The sequence below is a fragment of the Vicugna pacos genome, chromosome 15, assembly GCF_048564905.1.
Source record: "Vicugna pacos chromosome 15, VicPac4, whole genome shotgun sequence".
Classification (NCBI taxonomy): domain Eukaryota; kingdom Metazoa; phylum Chordata; class Mammalia; order Artiodactyla; family Camelidae; genus Vicugna; species Vicugna pacos.
The window spans coordinates 35,089,644-35,106,741 of NC_133001.1; the positions used below are offsets into that span (position 1 = coordinate 35,089,644).

A 17,098-nucleotide genomic window follows, 5' to 3' on the forward strand; every position below is an offset into this window, starting at 1 on the left:
ATGCTTTTGTGAACATATGTTTTCACTTCTCTTGGATGAATACCTAGAAGAGGAATTGCTGGGTCCTACAGTAGGTATATGTTTAGTTTTATAAGAAAGTTCCAGACCTTTTTCCATGTACCATCTTACATTCCCACCAACAAACAAGATTTCCGGTCGCTGTGTTTTCCCTTTTTTTCATTTCTGCTCTTATTTTTAAAATTCCTTCCTTCTACTTACTTTGGGTTTACTTCACTCTTCTTTTTCCATGCCTTTTAAAGTGGATTCTTATTATTAATTTTGACCTTTCTATTCTAACGGAAGGATTTCAAACTAAGAGTTTCTCTATGAGCATCACTTTAGCTGCTTTCTACAACTTTCGATAGATTGTACTTTTGTTTGCTTTTAGTTTAAAATATTTTCTAATTTGTGATTTATTTTACCCATAATTGTTTATAACTGTTTTGTTTAACTTCCAAAATGTTGGGGACTTCCTAGATATCTTATTATTATTGATTTATAATTTAATGACATTATGATCAGAGAATATACTCTGCATAATTTCAGTCTTATTTGAATTATTGAGGCTTATTTTATGAGTCAACATATGGTCGGTCTATCTTGATAAGCATACCATTTACATTTGAAAAGAGTGTTTATTCTTCAATATTGGAGTATAATGTATATAATGTTTTATAAATATCAATTAGGTAAAGATGGTTGATAGTCTTGTTTTGATCCCCTATGTCTTTACTAATTCTCTTTGTCTTATTTTCCTATTAATTGCTGAGAGAGCAGTCTTTAGTCTCCAACTATGATTTTAGAATCATCTGTTTTACCTTCTTTCTTTCAGTTTTTACTTCATACATTTTGAAGCTCCAGAATGCATTTTACAACTTTTCTTTTTCAAAATAGATATAGTCAAGTATTCTTATCAAAATGTCTAACCAGAATCTTATCAAGCCTTTAGACCTATTTAAGTTCCCATCCCGAGGAGGAAAAAGTTAAATAATAATATGAGGAAACAATCAGGCACATCCAGAATAAGGGACAGTCTACACAAGATAACTGGCCAGTTCTCTTCAAAATGCTAATGTTAATGTCATAAAAAGGGAGCGATTAGGATCACTGTCCTACCTAATTTAAGAATTAGATATATCAACTAAACACAATGCTCTCTTTTAAACAGTTGATCTTTTTGCATAAACAACAAAGATGACATAGTGTTATACATGTTCCACTTTGAATATTAGGAAACAATCAGATTACATAGTGCTGAGTGCACAATGATGACAAGGCTTGTTGAAGGCAAAGAGATCAACCCAATCTAAGAATCCTTCTGTAGCTTGCCTGATAGGTCTGTAGCATCAGGGTATAGTGGAACTTTGTCTGATGGTGCTGGAGATAAAAGAATTCTCACTCTACCCATCCATACCATAATTGTGTCTCCATCAGAAACCACCATAAAGGAAAGCGAAGTTGTTCACATAAGCTGCTTCTAGTTTGGTTTCTGTCATGTATACTGTACTGTGCTGTCCAGAGTCCCACTTCAGGAATGGAGAATTGGTTCCCCACCTGCTGGGAAGATTGTCAGATGACAGCTCCCTATGGAGAGGCCTTCTTGGGAAGTGCCTCAACAGAAGAAAGCCATGTCACCCAAAAGTCACTGCCCCTTCCTAGGGCAGGCTGTATTCACTGACTGGTCAACCTTATTGGAGCCTGCTCCCCTCATTCCAAGTTGGCACAACTCCAAAGGACCATGCCAGCCTCAGAGCTTCCTAGGGGGTTGGCTGAGCCCTGATTAGACGGAACCGCAGCCAATCTCTCCTTCTGACACATCCTCCTTGTTCCATTCCTTCTCACTTCCTGATCCCAAGAATACTCCCTAGTACCCCTCCTGTGTGCTGATTTCCTTGTCAGAGTTGGTCTCCTGGAGAATCCAACCTGGTAAGTTTACACAGCCAGTTACCATTAAAGAGCTCACAGTGCTCTCATTGGTATTTCTTTAGAAACCAAACTTACTCAGATTTTGAAAAAGGAGAAGTCAAAGCATAAAATTTCTGTGATTTTCTTGATTATTCATAGTGCCAGTATTGTGCAAAGGCAGTGTGCCAAGGCATGCTCAAAAGCCACATAAGAATGCTGCCAAGTTTTCTTCCCTGTATAAAATTTATTTTTGCTGCAACAGAGTAAAACTCACCGTTCCAGCTATGTGTACCAGATGGAATGTTAAGATTCATGGGTTTGCAGAGTAGGGTGCAGAGTAGGGAATAACAAGTTTAGAACAAGTGTTATGAAGCACAGTATTCAAAGAAAGATAGTGTGTTTACTAGAAATGTGATCTCCTCTCCTCATGCATATATATGAGAACATTGGCAGGACAGTAAATCTACTGAAACAGCAACACCATGTGAAGGGTGACAGTGACAATTGCAGTAACTGTGGATGGTTTCAGAGATGCTACAAAAAAAGTGGTTTTACAGTAGGATTACTTATATGGATGTTTCTGCTGTGCAGTTTAATGTTTGGAGATTTGCCATCAAAACCTCCAGCTTTCAAAAGTCAGCACTGAATGCAAAAAAATTTAGACTCCTGAGCTGGGGATTAGAGCCCAGGAAATAAGCCCCCCCACCGAGAGTTCTATTGGCACCCATTAGTTAAAATATAAGAATAGATATAATTTTTATTATCCCAAATTGAGAAGCTTGTGCTGTTTAATAATATTCGGCATATTGGCATTTGGAGCCTGTTATACACAGGATTGCTAATCAGAAGAGAATTTAAAGGAGGGAGCAGGCATTTACTTAAGAAGCCATACCAGCATTTTGATGTCCCTGATCTGTTCGGCATAAAGCTGTGGGCCCACAGAGTGAATAAAAACATGGCAGTTCATTTTTTCAGTGCCTACAGTGCCTTTCTATTTTCTTTTCTCTGTGAGTTTGTTGGCACATTTCTTCCAGCAGAGCCTATCAGCTCAGCACACAAAGGCCTCTTTGTACTCCTAAAAGTGAAGTATTGATAAGCTCAAAGGAATCAGATGAGACAGGTTTCTGGTTCTTTCAAGCATCAGTGAGGTTCACTTTTCAAAAGGTCTGTGGCTGGGGCTCCAGGTCACATGTGAACTACTGTATTCCATGACTTATTGGCAAATCTGCAACTGTTTCACACAGAATAAAGCCAAAAGTCTGCTCTCCAACATCAAGATTGGTTGCGGTAATGACCCTACATTCATCACATAACCATGCAGCCCTTTAAGTTATGCAAGCTAGTAAAAAGTCACAAAATTCACTTACAGCTTGCTATTTAAAACGAAAGAAATATTTTAACTATGAAGCCAAAAGTTGAGGAGAGTTTTAAATCTCAATAATGTCTTATCTGCAGCACCTCCTGATTATTCTCCCAACAGGCTGGTCATTTTCATTAATGCAGCTGGCAGCTCTAACTTTGCCTGGAAGGGACTATAACCCAGAGCAGCCAACCAGAACTTGAAATTCTCTGGCTTTTGTCACTTGCAGTTAGCATCGTAGCCTTTTCTAAATTTGAGATAGTGAATCACATGAAACAGGGATCTGACTGCAAAGCTTCGTCAAGTTTGTGCAGGGGTGCAACCAACAACACATTGGATTGTAGAGGTCAACAATGTGAACATTTCAGAGCCTCCTCCTGGTTCAACACTAACAAAAGGAAATGACATTGTGAACTAGGGTTGCTTTGCAGGACAGAACACAGATGTGTTCACTAGCATTTTTTAGCTTCCTTTTCTAATGCTTCCAGTATAGTTTATGGATTCATAGCATAGACATATGTCAACTTGTGGCTCTAAAGGATTAATTTCACTTTATCCAATATGTTGCTAAACCTCTCAGGGAATCCGTGGTCTAGTGTGATGGGCTGACATAGCACTAATTGAACTCAGATTCTGTTCTTTTATGCTGTCACAATTCAACTGTTACGGAGTTGTTTGTGGGAATTCAGATAAGGTTATTTAGTGAAAGGAAAATGACAAGTAAGACATCCTTTAGCTATCCTTGATCCCAGCCAATTCCTTACCCTTTACAACCTACAGGTTATCGAGATCTAAAGACCCTAGTTCAGTCCAGCAGCTGACATCTCCTCTCTCCCCACTGCTGTAGCCTTCATTCAGATCTCTTCAGTTTTCCCCAGGGCCCTTACAGCAACCTCCTACCTGGTCTCCCATTTGCCAGAGTCTCTCTGCCCTGAAACCAGTGTTCCTTCTAATCTGATCATGTCACTCCCTTCCTAGAATAGAAAAAAAAAATGTGGCTTTATGGGAATGCAAAGAAGTTCTGGCTTCATAATATGATTTGAATGGATAAATTCACCAGTCTACAACCTTATCCTCAGATCCATAAGCTCAGAAGCTCAAGTGGTATCTCAGCAGTGAATGCACATTAACTAATCCCACAAGATTCATGTAAGAACCAAAACTGTCAGCATATTAATTTTCATTGAAACGTGACTGCTAGACAAGCTCTAATCCTCATTTTGGCCTGAGCTGCATACTCCTCCCTCAGAAGCAGAGTTACATGAAAAGCCATTTTATATAATAAGGTTCTTTATGGCCCTGGAGTTTTCTCAGGAGAGTAAGTTGTTAAGCCATTTGGAGCCTTAAGAGGATGATGGTTCTGGCTGTGGCCCCCAGGCTGATCCATGTCCCTTAAGAGGATGATGGTTCTGGCTGTGGCCCCCAGGCTGATCCGTGTCCCTGCAGTTATGTGCACCACATCCAGGGAGCTCTCTCCCATGACTCTGCTTTATTGGCTTCTACTTTCTACAGTCCAAGTTGACCAGTCATTTTCTGTTGGCACAAAGCAGAGGATTAAGTTCCCACATTATGCACAGAATTCACGCCATCTCCTAGATATTGTTTCTCCCTTGGAATTCTGGGAGATACTCTGGAACTCTTCAAAAACAAACTCATTGATGGGCCCAACTGATTCTTTCTGCCTTCTCTCAATAACTGCAGACATTCCATCTGTGTCTTCTCAGAGAACAGCTTTATTTCCAACATCTTTGGGGTCTCTTCTTGTCACCCTTTAAAACCTGGCTCCACACTGTCTCATCTCCAGGGGCTCCCACAAATTGCATTCTCTCCAGACATACCAAACTCTTCACCCTTCTCCTTTAATGCCAGAGTGGTAGGCTTCTCAGGCTACAAGCCACAGAAACTGTTTCTGGATAACTTAAGGAGAGAAGGGTTTTACTAGGGTATACGGGGTAGCTTAGAGGATCAAGAACATCCAGTTGCAGAAAGGATAGAAATTGGGGCAGAGGTGAAAACCTGGGTGGCCCATCTCTCCAGAGAGACCCCATGAGGAAGAATCAGCTTCCTGTCCTGCTCACATCCTCCACTTTAGCTGGGGGAAGGCAGATCCCCAACACAGTTTAGAATGAGAAGGATAATTTCTCAAAAGAAAGACAGGGTCCCAGAACTAAATATCACAGTGAAGAACGTGGGAGCAGGGGTGATTGAGAGTGAATAAACTAGGGAACTAAAATGTGGAGTTGGACCTAAAGACCCAGAGAGCAGAAATGCACAGGTGCACAGGTAGCTTGAAGGTCCAAAGAGGAAATGTCCACGGAGGTAACACACGGTATGGAAAGGAAAAAGGAGACATGAGAAGAGGGAAAAGAAGGAACATTTTAGTCTATGTAAGTGGTTCATGGAAATCTTACATGTGGTAGGAAAAGTGTAAGACTGAATAATATGTACATACTTAATTAAAAATTGGAAAATTGAGTGAATTTCAAAAAATAGAATCTTACACAAATTGAAGAAATTAATATTTGCAGGTGTATTTGAAGTCCCAGCTTTTCAAAAGGGGCTTCACAACACAAAATTCTGGCCTGGCTACCCCTCCCACACTAGCTCTCCATGCTTCAGCAATAGTGCTTATTTTTTATTCCCTCAAACACTAGCTCCCTCCGACCTCAGAATCTTTCTTTGCGCATGAGGTTTCTTACGCTAAAGTCTTCTTCACCTCCTGTGTTAATCAGTGTTCCCCAGAGAACAGAACCAATGGGGTACTATCTTTCTCTCTCTCTCTCTCTCTCTTTCTCTCTCTCTCTCTCTCGAGATTTATTTTTATTTATTTTAAGGAATTAGCTAATCTTGATTTTGGGGGCTGGCAAGCCCAAAATCCAAGGGCAGGCCAGCAGTCTGGAAGCTTAAGCAAGAGTTGATGTTGCAGTCTCAAGTCAAAAGGCTGGAAACCCGGGAAGAATTTCTACAGTGCAGTCTAGAGGCAAAATGTTAATCCCTTCCTCTTTGGGAGAACTCAATCTTTGTTTTAGAAGTCTTCAGTTGATGAATGAGGCCCACTCACGATATGGAGGGTAATTTGCTTGAATCAAAATCTACTGATTTAAAAGTTAACCACATCTAAAATTAACCTTCATAATATCTAGATTGGCCTTTGACCAAACACCTGGGCCTAGTCAAGTTGACACATAAACGTAACTATCACACTTCCTCTTCCTGTCCCCCTACCCACCCACACCTCCACCAGCCTTCATTAATGCCACCTCTTTCATGTCTCAAACCTCAGCTCCCCAAGGAAGACTTCTTCAACCTCATCTTACAGGAACACTCTCTGAGCTCTCTGGACCTTTCCTTCCTGGCACTTTCCACAGCCAGTGGTTACTATGTGAGTGTTATAGGGGCGAAGTGGTATATAAAACTGTGTAACTGTTTACTGCTATCTGCCTCCCTCACTGAAATGTAAGCTCCATGAAGTTAGTTTTTTTCCTTATCACCCTGCCCCTAGCACCAAGCATAATGCCTCCACATCATAGCCACTCCATACAATTCCATTGAGTAATTCAGGAAAATGGTACTGAGGTTTGTGATCATGCACATTTGTTAAGTTTCAAAGATTAAAACAGCTGCAGACGTCAGCAGAAGCCTTTGCTTGCTCCCTAATTTTATCCCAACTTCCCACAAGGAACATCATGTAAAATGTTTTTCCAGAAGTTTAATGCAAGGTGCCTCATGGGACTTGTGCCCAGCCTGACAGGTAAATGTGCTCTAGTTTTCTCTTTCCTTTTACTCCTAATCCCAAGAATAGTAAAGTTAAGAAGGGTCATTTTGGATACCAGGGGTTTTCCTGAGATGAGCAGTCCTCATTGGGATTGATAGGCCGAGATTCCATAGATCGAAGCACTCAAGAAAATACCTTCAACCATGTGCAGTGGAGACCGCTTGGAATATTCTCCATTCTTAAACAGCTATGAATAATTGCAATATTCATAAATGATTATACATTAGCAGACTAAGCAAGAGCTCTGCAGTCAAATTAATTCATTAACTTTTTCCAGGACAGTGATCTTACAGGTTGAGATCCAGGAAGACTGAATTGATGTATCCATAAATGTAAATCAAAAACTTAATAAGACGCCTTCCTAAGCAACATACCACCAGCTTTCTTTTGCTCATGATGATTTACTTTGATGAGACAAAGGACACTATGAAAAAGAAATGAACAAGCAAATATGGATGTATCACATAGTTGGAAAATCTTTTATCCCTTTTGGTATCTTCCACGTACCCTGCAGCCCCTCCTTGACTTTCTCAAGACAAGATTTTCCAGCCTCCCCAGTTTCTCCTCCTGTTTTTTTTTCCCCAACTTTTCCTCCAGATTTTTAGATAATGAGAAGGCAAGATAGTAATTCTAGACATGATATTTGAAAGATTACATCTGAAAACTTATTTTGGAATTGCCTTCAATAATGTAAGGCTTAATATACACTATAACAGTCATTTGAAAACAAAGGTACATCAGACATAGATGAGACAATGAACAAAATATATGTACAGACATGGATGCTAGAGTAATTTTTCAATGTGATATGAGATGCCTAAGCAATAAAAGCTATCTTTGTTCTTACAGTCCAGCTGGGATGGGCCAGAGCAGGGGTCTGGGAGTGCTGGAAATCCAAAGCTGTATGTGAGAATATTCTTCACATGCACACAGATTGAATTCTAAACTCAAGAATGTCTAGGTCAGTGAAATTGGACATGACAAACTTCTTGGGGAGTTAGGGGGTGGTGACTCGTCAAGACTAAGAGAATGTTTAGAGCAAGAGGTCAGAAGGGAGCTAGAGGTGAAAGTGCAGAGCTGGAAGGAAGGAGAGCATCAGACAAAGTAAGAGGTCAAGAACAGGACAAGGGACTCTGGGGATGGTCCTTACACACCAGTCTGCAGAGGAAAAGGAGCATTGCTAGGCGGTTCAGAGAGGTATGAGTCAAAAACTCAGATGTGGAAGGTCTTGATTGCCAAGGGCTAAGAGGAAGTCTAATGAGCAACAGCAAATCAGCTCAGGGAATAATAGAAGCTGCTGTTGGGGAAGTCAACAGTGGAATTACTGAAAGATTCTTTACTCTGTCTACTATTAGTTTTTGACTCAAAAAAAAACTGATAAAAACAAAAACAAAAATGCTTTAGAAGCGGTCCCTGACTCAGGACCACAGTGAACCAATAAAAAAAAAAATTGTGGGTTTAGCCAGCAGTGGTGTACAGACTACAGCTTGTGGAAGTGGGATGTGTTCTGGTAAAACAAATATTTACCAGGAAATGATTTGTGTTTATTTTCAAGGGCAATTACATATTTTATGGGTGCTTTCAAGGGGTTTAGATTATCTTCATTTGAAACATGATGGTGATGAACTGTATCTAAAGGTTTACCCAAGTGATTTCTAAATGCAGGAATGTCAAGTGAACAACCATTTGAAAGAAACTCACCCTGGAGGGTTTGCATGGCATCATGGATTTGAACACTTCTTCAAGAGCCTTCAGAACAATAAACCATGATGGTCTAATGCAAACCAGAAATTCACAAGCACAGGCTTTCTGCAGTTTACACACACTCCATTCGTAGCTGAAAAGCTAGCATTTCAAAAGCCAGGGTGGATAGTTCCAATTGGAAAAGCCTGGGTTCTGGACAGCAAAAGGAAAAGAGGTGGTGGGTTGTACAGCAAAAATGACATTGCAAAGACAATTAAAGGAATTGGATGAGACAATATGAATAAAAAAAAATTGATATTTAAGTTCCTCTTGCCCAGATGTGAAAATCAGATTTCTTTCATTAAATTTTGGATTAGAAAGATGAGAAACCAGCAAAGCACAGTCAGAGCTAAAATTGGAATTTCCTCGTCTAGGGTTCACTCCCAAAGAGGTTGAAATAACCAAAAAGGCATTTTTTTTTTTCATAGAATCATCGACCTAGACAGATCACTTGCTTTCTCAGGAGAAAAATCAAATTTTATTTCCCGAAAGGATGGTAGATACTGTTTCAATCATTAATATGTTCATAAGAGCTATACTTCAGGTACTTAGAGTGTGTTTCCATGCAGAATATATGCATATTTAATTACAATGAATGATACTGAATGCTCACTACATGGGACACACGTGCTTTCCATGTATATTCTAATCCTCCCAACTACCCAGTGAGGGTGTTACTCCTATTATCTGCATTTTACAAAATGGGACACTGAAGCAACGTTGTCAAGGGTAACCTCTGAATATGGCAGAGCTGGGATTTGAACAGAGACAGTCTAATTCTCTGCTTCACCACTGTGATAGGTGTCTTTGAGAGTTTCAAAATAGCTTCTTTGTAAAGCTAATGAAAGTAGTATCTCAGAAAGAGAAATTCCCTATACCAGCTGTCAAGTAGAGTGTCAAAGATTTTTTGACTAGCTGTGCACCCTGAATTCCGTCTAGTTACCCTGAAGAGCTAAAATAAGTAGAAAGTTTGAGAAGACACAAAATGACAAATTGCTAAATTGTTCATCTGCATCAAATTATCCCAAAGTTTATTTTTTCAATTACCTGATGATGCTTTAGGTCTGGCCTCATGTAGACCACGTAAGGATAGGTGAGCATACCTTGGTCACAGTGATGGTTGATTAACTTCTCCACCTTTACCCCAATCTCCTCTAAAGTCCTTTGGTTCAGTCAGACCAAAGCTTTTAACAGAAGGTAAGGCCACCAGTTTTGTTAGTTTCTGGTATACAACCAAGTGATATATATATATGATATCATATATGTATATTCTTTTTAGATGTTTTTCCATTATAGTTTATTACAAGATTTTGAATATAGTTCCCTGTACTATATAGTAGGACCTTGTTGTTTATATATTTTACATATAGTAGTTTGTATCTGCTAATCTGAAACTCCTAATTTATCCTTCTCCCACTCTTTCCCCTTTGGTAACTGTAAGTTTGTTTTCTATGTTGATGAGTCCCTTTTGTAAATAAGTTCATTTGTATCATTTTATTTTAGATTCCACATATAAATGATATCATATACTTGTCTTTCTCTGTCTGACTTACTTCACTTAGTATGACAATCTCTAGGTCTGTCCATGTTGCTACAAATGGCATTATTTCATTCTCTTTTTATGGCTGAGTAGTATTGCATTTTATATATAACTATACCACATCTTTACCCAGTCATCTGTTGATAGACATTTAGGTTGCTTCCAGGTCTTGGCTATTGCAAATAGTGCTGCTATGAATATTTGGGTGAATGTATCTTTTTGAATTAGAGTTTTTGTCTTTTCCAGATATATGCCCAGGAGTGGGATTGCTGGATCATATGGTAATTCTGTTTTTAGTTTTTAAGGAACCTCCACACTGTTCTCCATAATGGCTGTACCAATTTACATTCCCACCAACAGTGTAGGAGGGTTCACTTTTCTCCACACCCTCTCTAGCCTTTATAATTTGTAAACTTTTGATGGTGGCCCACTCTTTTCTTAATGACAAATATCCATCAATGTCAAAAGCTAGGAAGAACAATTAGATACTTATTCATTAGGATCCTGTTTGTATTTCCTTTACCAATTACTTAAAGGAGCTGTACCTTTTAAATGCATTAACATCCATAAACTTTTAAGCTTGCTAGTCTATTCCTTCTCATATTAGGTACCTTAACTCAAGTAACACCTTCAAGTATCAGCTCAAATAATCAAGTTATATTCCTTCTCATATTAGGTACCTTAACTCAAGTAACACCTTCAAGTATCAGCTCAAATAATCAAGTTACTGATTTTCCCTAAACTGTCAAATTATTTTCACAACAAAACGATGAACAGTTCTGGTGTGAAAGTGAGTCTACTCACGACCTCTCTGCTTTTTGAAAAGAGTTTTTGTAGCAATGCAAAATGAAAAGTCCGGGAGTAATAAACATTTGAAAAAGGAGAGAGAATTCATGTTAACTTGAATGTATCAGCTAATATTTCAGAAGTGCAGTAGACAGGGCTTCTGGCCAGCCAAGGGAAATCTCCTCTGTTGCCGACAAAACTTCATCCTGTCAGAGAGAATCAGGCCTAGAATTGGGGAAAAAAATCATTCTTTAGGAAATAAATTCTTAGTATTTTCCATGTGGGGGAAAAAAAGCCCATTTCTGTGTTTAAAATTTAGTGAAAAAGCCGACAAGTACAAAGCTTGTCAATCTATCAAAATGCCAAAATCCATCATTTTAGACTCATGAAACTACACACATCACTTTGAGCTTCTTGGCTTTGCACTGCCCAGCAGGGTCCAATTGATCTTGGTCCAGAAAATTAACAATGATGTAAATGTAAATATTCCTATAAATCAACAGCAAATGGAATTGTCTTTTCTCCCTACAGCCAGGACTCATCCATTTTTCCAAGGTTCTAAGACAACCTTAGAACAGAACTGTGATTCATACTTAGAGTTCCCTTCTCTACGTAAACTTGATTTAAAATAATTATGTGTATGCTGCTTTAAACAAAACTAATACATAAAGACAATTATTTACAAGAATAATTTCCTGTAGGTATGATAGTTTACAGTATAAGATAAGAAGTATCTCTAGCATACATTTATAAAATTGTACATAAATTGTAACAAGTTTGTCTGATCTGATCACGCATCTCCTCCTACTCTTAGAAAATTATAAATTCCAAAATATAACCAAAACTGTTTTTTTTAATAAATGGCTGATCTCAAAAGAGAGTTACAGAAATGAAGTTACTAAGCTCTATAGTGATAAGAATGCAAGCTGAGGGTCTCAGTGGCCGAGAGGGTATCCTGGCTGGGACTGGAGTTTCAATGTCAACCCAGAAACATAAGACATTTTTTTTTAATCTCATGATAATTCATATAAAAAGAAGAAAAAGTCTCAAACCTTTGACTTAGGTGAATATGGGCATGAAATTTACACTACCTATGTGATAAGGAAATAGCATACTGAGAAATTAACAACAGCAACAACAGCAATAACAACAAAAAAATACAGGTCCTGGACCATTGAAACTCTGGGGCTCCCAAGAGAAACAAATACAAAATATCCTGTAGAGAAATGTCCACAATCCAAGGCACAGGAAACCCATGTAAAACTACTGCACTGAAGACAAGCTTACAATGAATAACACTTGGAAATTATTTGCACTGAGGGAAAACCAACAGACTTAACAAACAGGGTCAAATTAAGAATCCTAGAACTAGACAACAGAAATAGACAAGAGAACAATCTGAAACAGACATAAAATAGCAGCATTAAAAAGATTATAGAAGGCAATAAAATTAGAAAGGAGCAACTAAAAGATAGAGGAAAATATGCATTTGGAAATTTAAAAACATGCTTCTAAATCATTCATAATCAATGAAGACGTCATGCTGGAAATTTTAATACTTGGAACTGAATGACAATAAAAACGTAACATGAAATCTCAGAAGTAGCCAAAGTATTCTTCAAAAAGAAAGGTATATGCCTTTATTTTTAAAATTTTTTATCGAAGTGAAGTTGATTTAATGTTAGTTTCCCGTGGATAGCAAAGTGATTCAGTTATACATATACATGTTTTTTTCTTTTCAGATTAGTTTCCATTGTATGTTATTGCAAGAAATGAGTATAGTTCCCCATGCTATACAGTAGGACCTTGTTGTTTATCTATTTTATATATATTAATGTGTGTCTGTTAATCCCCCACCCCTAATTTCTCTCTCCCTTTTTTCCCCTTTGTAATCATAGTTTGTTTTCTCTGTCCATAAATCTATTTTTGGTTTGTAAATAGAATTTCTATCATTTTTTAGAGACTCCTAATATAAGTGATATCATATGATGTTTGTCTTTGACTTACTTCACTTAGTATGATAATCTCTAGGTCCATCCATGTTGCTCAAATGGCATTATTTCGTTCTTTTTTATGGGCTGAGTAGTAGTATGTACACCACATCTTCTTTATCCTGTCATCTGTTGATGGACATTTGGGTTGTTTCCATGTCTTGGCTATTGTAAACAGTGCTGCTGTGAACATTAGGGTGCATGTGTCATTTTGAATGATAGCTTTCTCCAGGTGTATGCCCAGGAGTAGGATTGCTGGATCATATGGTAACTCTATTTTTAGTTTTTTAAGAAACTTGCATACTGTCCTCCATAGTGGCTGCACCAATTTACATTTCCACCATCAGCATAGGAGGGTTCCTTTTTCTCCACACTCTCTCCAGCATTTATTATTTGTAGACTTTTTAATGATGGCCATTCTGACTGGTGTGAGGTGATACCTCATTGTAGTTTTGATTTACATTTCTCCAATAATTAGTGATATTGAGCATATTTTCATGTGCCTGTTGGCCATCTGGATGTTTTCTTTGGAGAAATGGCTATTTATGCCTTTAACCTGTTTTTTGATTGGGTGGTTTGGTTTTTTTGATATTAAGCTATATGAGCTGTTTGTACATTCTGGAAATTAGTCCCTTATTGGTTGTGTCATTTGTAAATATTTTCTCCCATTCTGTAGGTTGTCTTTTTGTTTTATTTATGGTTTCCTTATACCTTTAAATGCATGTGTTAGGAAAGAAAAAAGACAGAACAGTTATGAGCCCAGCACCTCAAGAAGTGAAAATAACAACAAAGTAAGCCTGAAGAAAATAGCAAACATAAAATCAGACCTTAATAGAAGAGGAAACAAAGAAATATTAGAATTGATCAGAAAAATAAATGCTGATTCTTTGTGATAAAAAAAACACACAAAGGAAATATGAATCTCTAGAAGATTCATCAAGGAAAAAAATATTAGCAATAGATACTAGGAATAAAGAGGGATACAACTATAGATAGAATGGAGACATTTTAAAACATGTAATATGTAAAACTTTCTGCCAATAAATGTAAAATTCTAGAAAATATTAAGTATCAACATTGACTAATGAAAAGATGGAAAACCAGCGTAACCCTATATAAAGTTTAAAAGTGATCGGTAAAGCTCCAACTACAAAACAAAAAATGCTGTCAAAGTTTTACCAGCAATCTTTACCAGGTAGTTTATTTTCTGTACAAGTGATTCAGAGTTTTGAAAAAGATACAAAGGTCCACTACTCATTTTTTGAAGCTAGTATAACCCTTACTACTAAAACTAAGAAATGTATGGGGGAAAAAAATCACTGATGGGAAAAAAAATCTCACTAATGATATAGATATAAAAATCCTAAATAAAATACTAGCAAAATAACTCCAGTCGGGGGTGTCTGTACACATATGCATGTGTGTATGTTAAATTTTGACCAAGTAGGGTTTATCTTAGATATGCAAGGATGATTCAGTTATTGGTAATCTATTGATATGACTTACCTCTTAAAGAAGAAAAGCCATAAAATCATCCCAATATATGTCCCCCAAAAAAGACATCCAAAAAATTTTAACACTGGCTTATGGTTAAAAAGAAAAACATACTCCTAGCAAATCAGGAATAGAAGAAATAACTTTAATCTAATACATGGTTCTTCATTACAGTGAAAATCATACTTAATTGTGAAATATTAGAGGCAATTTATTTAAGATTGGGAACAAGATGAGGATCTCTGTTATAATTCTTTCTGCTCATATTAGTGGTTCTAACCAGTGCAATAAGATTTTAAAAAATAAGAAATTAATGGGGAGGAATAAATTAGGAGTTTGGGATTAACAGATACACACTACTATATGTAAGATAGATAAACAACAAGGACCTACTATGTAGCACAGGGAACTATATTCAATATCTTGTAATAACTTATAATGGAAAAGAGTATGAAAAAGAAAAGATATACATATATATGTATAACTGAATCACTCCTGTACACCTGAAACTAGCACAACATTGTAAATCAACTATACTTCAATTTTTTAAAAAAATAAAGATTATATAGAAAAAAGAAAGAAATTAATGATTAGAAAGAAAAATATATAATTATTATTTGCTGACTATTTAATTACACAGAGAAATACAAGAAAATACACAGATAATTGGAACTTAAGCGAGTTCTGCAAAGTTGCCTGATAAAAAGTTAACACATAAATGTTAGTAATAATCTTATTTACAAGCAACAACCAATGAGAAAATTTTAATTTTAAAAAAGGATCTATTTACAGAAGCAACAAAAACGTTAAGTAACAGAGAATGTATGTAAAGACACAACATTTTTGGAGAAATTTTCAACATATTATTGAATAACAAAAAAAACTAAATATATGGAGAAATATATAATGGTAATGGATGAGGGACTCAATATCATTAAGATAGTCTTTCTTCTCATGTTGATCTGCAAATTTTAATGCAATTCCTATCAAATTGCCACAGGTTGCTTTTGCAGAGTTTTACAGGCTGAGAGTCATATGGAGAAGAAAAGGGCCAAGAATAGTCACGACTATTTGATGACTAAGGAGATGTGCAAGTATAAAAACAAAGTTATATTAACTTTAAGAAAACACGGTATTTGTCTCAAGTCAAAGAAAAGAGACCAATTACAGAAGAGAAAGCTCAGCTGGGTGTAGGGGACACATGTATATGAGGTATCCTTACAAGTCAGGGTAAAAGGATCAATAATACAATTCAAGTAGCTGCAACTAAGGCTGTCTACATGCAAAAAAAAAACCAAGTACAACTTATTCCAACCCTTCTTCATAGGCAGATTCAAGTGTGAATATTGGAACTTTGAAATTAAAAAATGAGGAGAGAATATATTTGTGAACATAGTGAAATTAATTATTTCTTAGGGCAAATGCCACAGGCACAAATCATAAAGGAAAAGGTTGATTTCCTTTTCTGACTCTATTGAATTTGATTATATTGAGAATTAAAATTTTCATGGTCTAAGATATGAACTAAGTTAAAACACAAACCGCATACTTGGGAGAAGCTATTTGTCACACATAAATTTAAAAATAAGTATAATTCTTGCAAATCAGTAAGAAAATACAAAGAATACAGTAATAAAATAGGCAAAGAATGTGAACAGAAAATTCATAGAAGAGAACACTGAAACACCTAAAATTTCTCGGCCTCAGTTGCTATCAAGGAAGTGCAAGTTGATGTGAGATACCACTTCAGAACAAGAAGATGTCTAATTGTTGAGGAGGATAAATTGATACTAATTGTTGAGAAGAAAATGGAGAAACTGGAACTCTCCTATGTGGCAGGTACAAATACTTTGATGAGTAATTTGGCAATATCTAGCAAAGCTAGAGGCACATCATTACAGAATTTTACATCTAGATGCAAAACCCAGAGAACCATCCCACATATGCCCAAGAAGAGATGTACAAAAAATTAGAAACAAGCTCAGTTACTGAGGAAAAAATAATTTCATATAATAGGACACCAGATAATAACTTAAACGAATAGACTACTTGTTAGTACATCAATATGGCTAAATCTCAAAATTAATGCTGCATGAAAGGCAACTGCAAAAGTATTTTAAACTATTTCATTTATGTAAATATATAAAATTTGCAAAACAATACTATATATTGTTTAGGGATATGTGCATGTATAATAAATATAAAAATAAGTTGAGAAAGATACACACCAATTTCAAGATAGTGGTTAACTCTGGGAAGAAAGGTTAACAGATGGGATAAGGAGCAATCAGCTGCATTGCTAATATTTTATTTCTAAAAAAAAAGAAAAGAAGGCAAAAGTTACTAGTTTTTAAATCTAGTGGTTGGTACATGAGTATCTGTTAGATTATTCTCTGTATTTTTCAATTTCATAATTTTTAAAAATTAATAAATAAAATTAACAAATCATTTATATATCCATGCTCTCATTTTGATAGACCCTCCCAATAAGATTGTATGGTGTC

The 17,098-nt window shown here is 36.6% G+C and overlaps 1 long non-coding RNA gene across 2 annotated transcripts in view; it reads left to right on the top strand.

Annotated features, from left to right (window-relative positions):
* The window catches only part of LOC116283507 (uncharacterized), a 129,743-nt gene that overhangs the window by 18,465 nt on the left and 94,180 nt on the right, over positions 1–17,098 (top strand). The window lies entirely within an intron of this gene.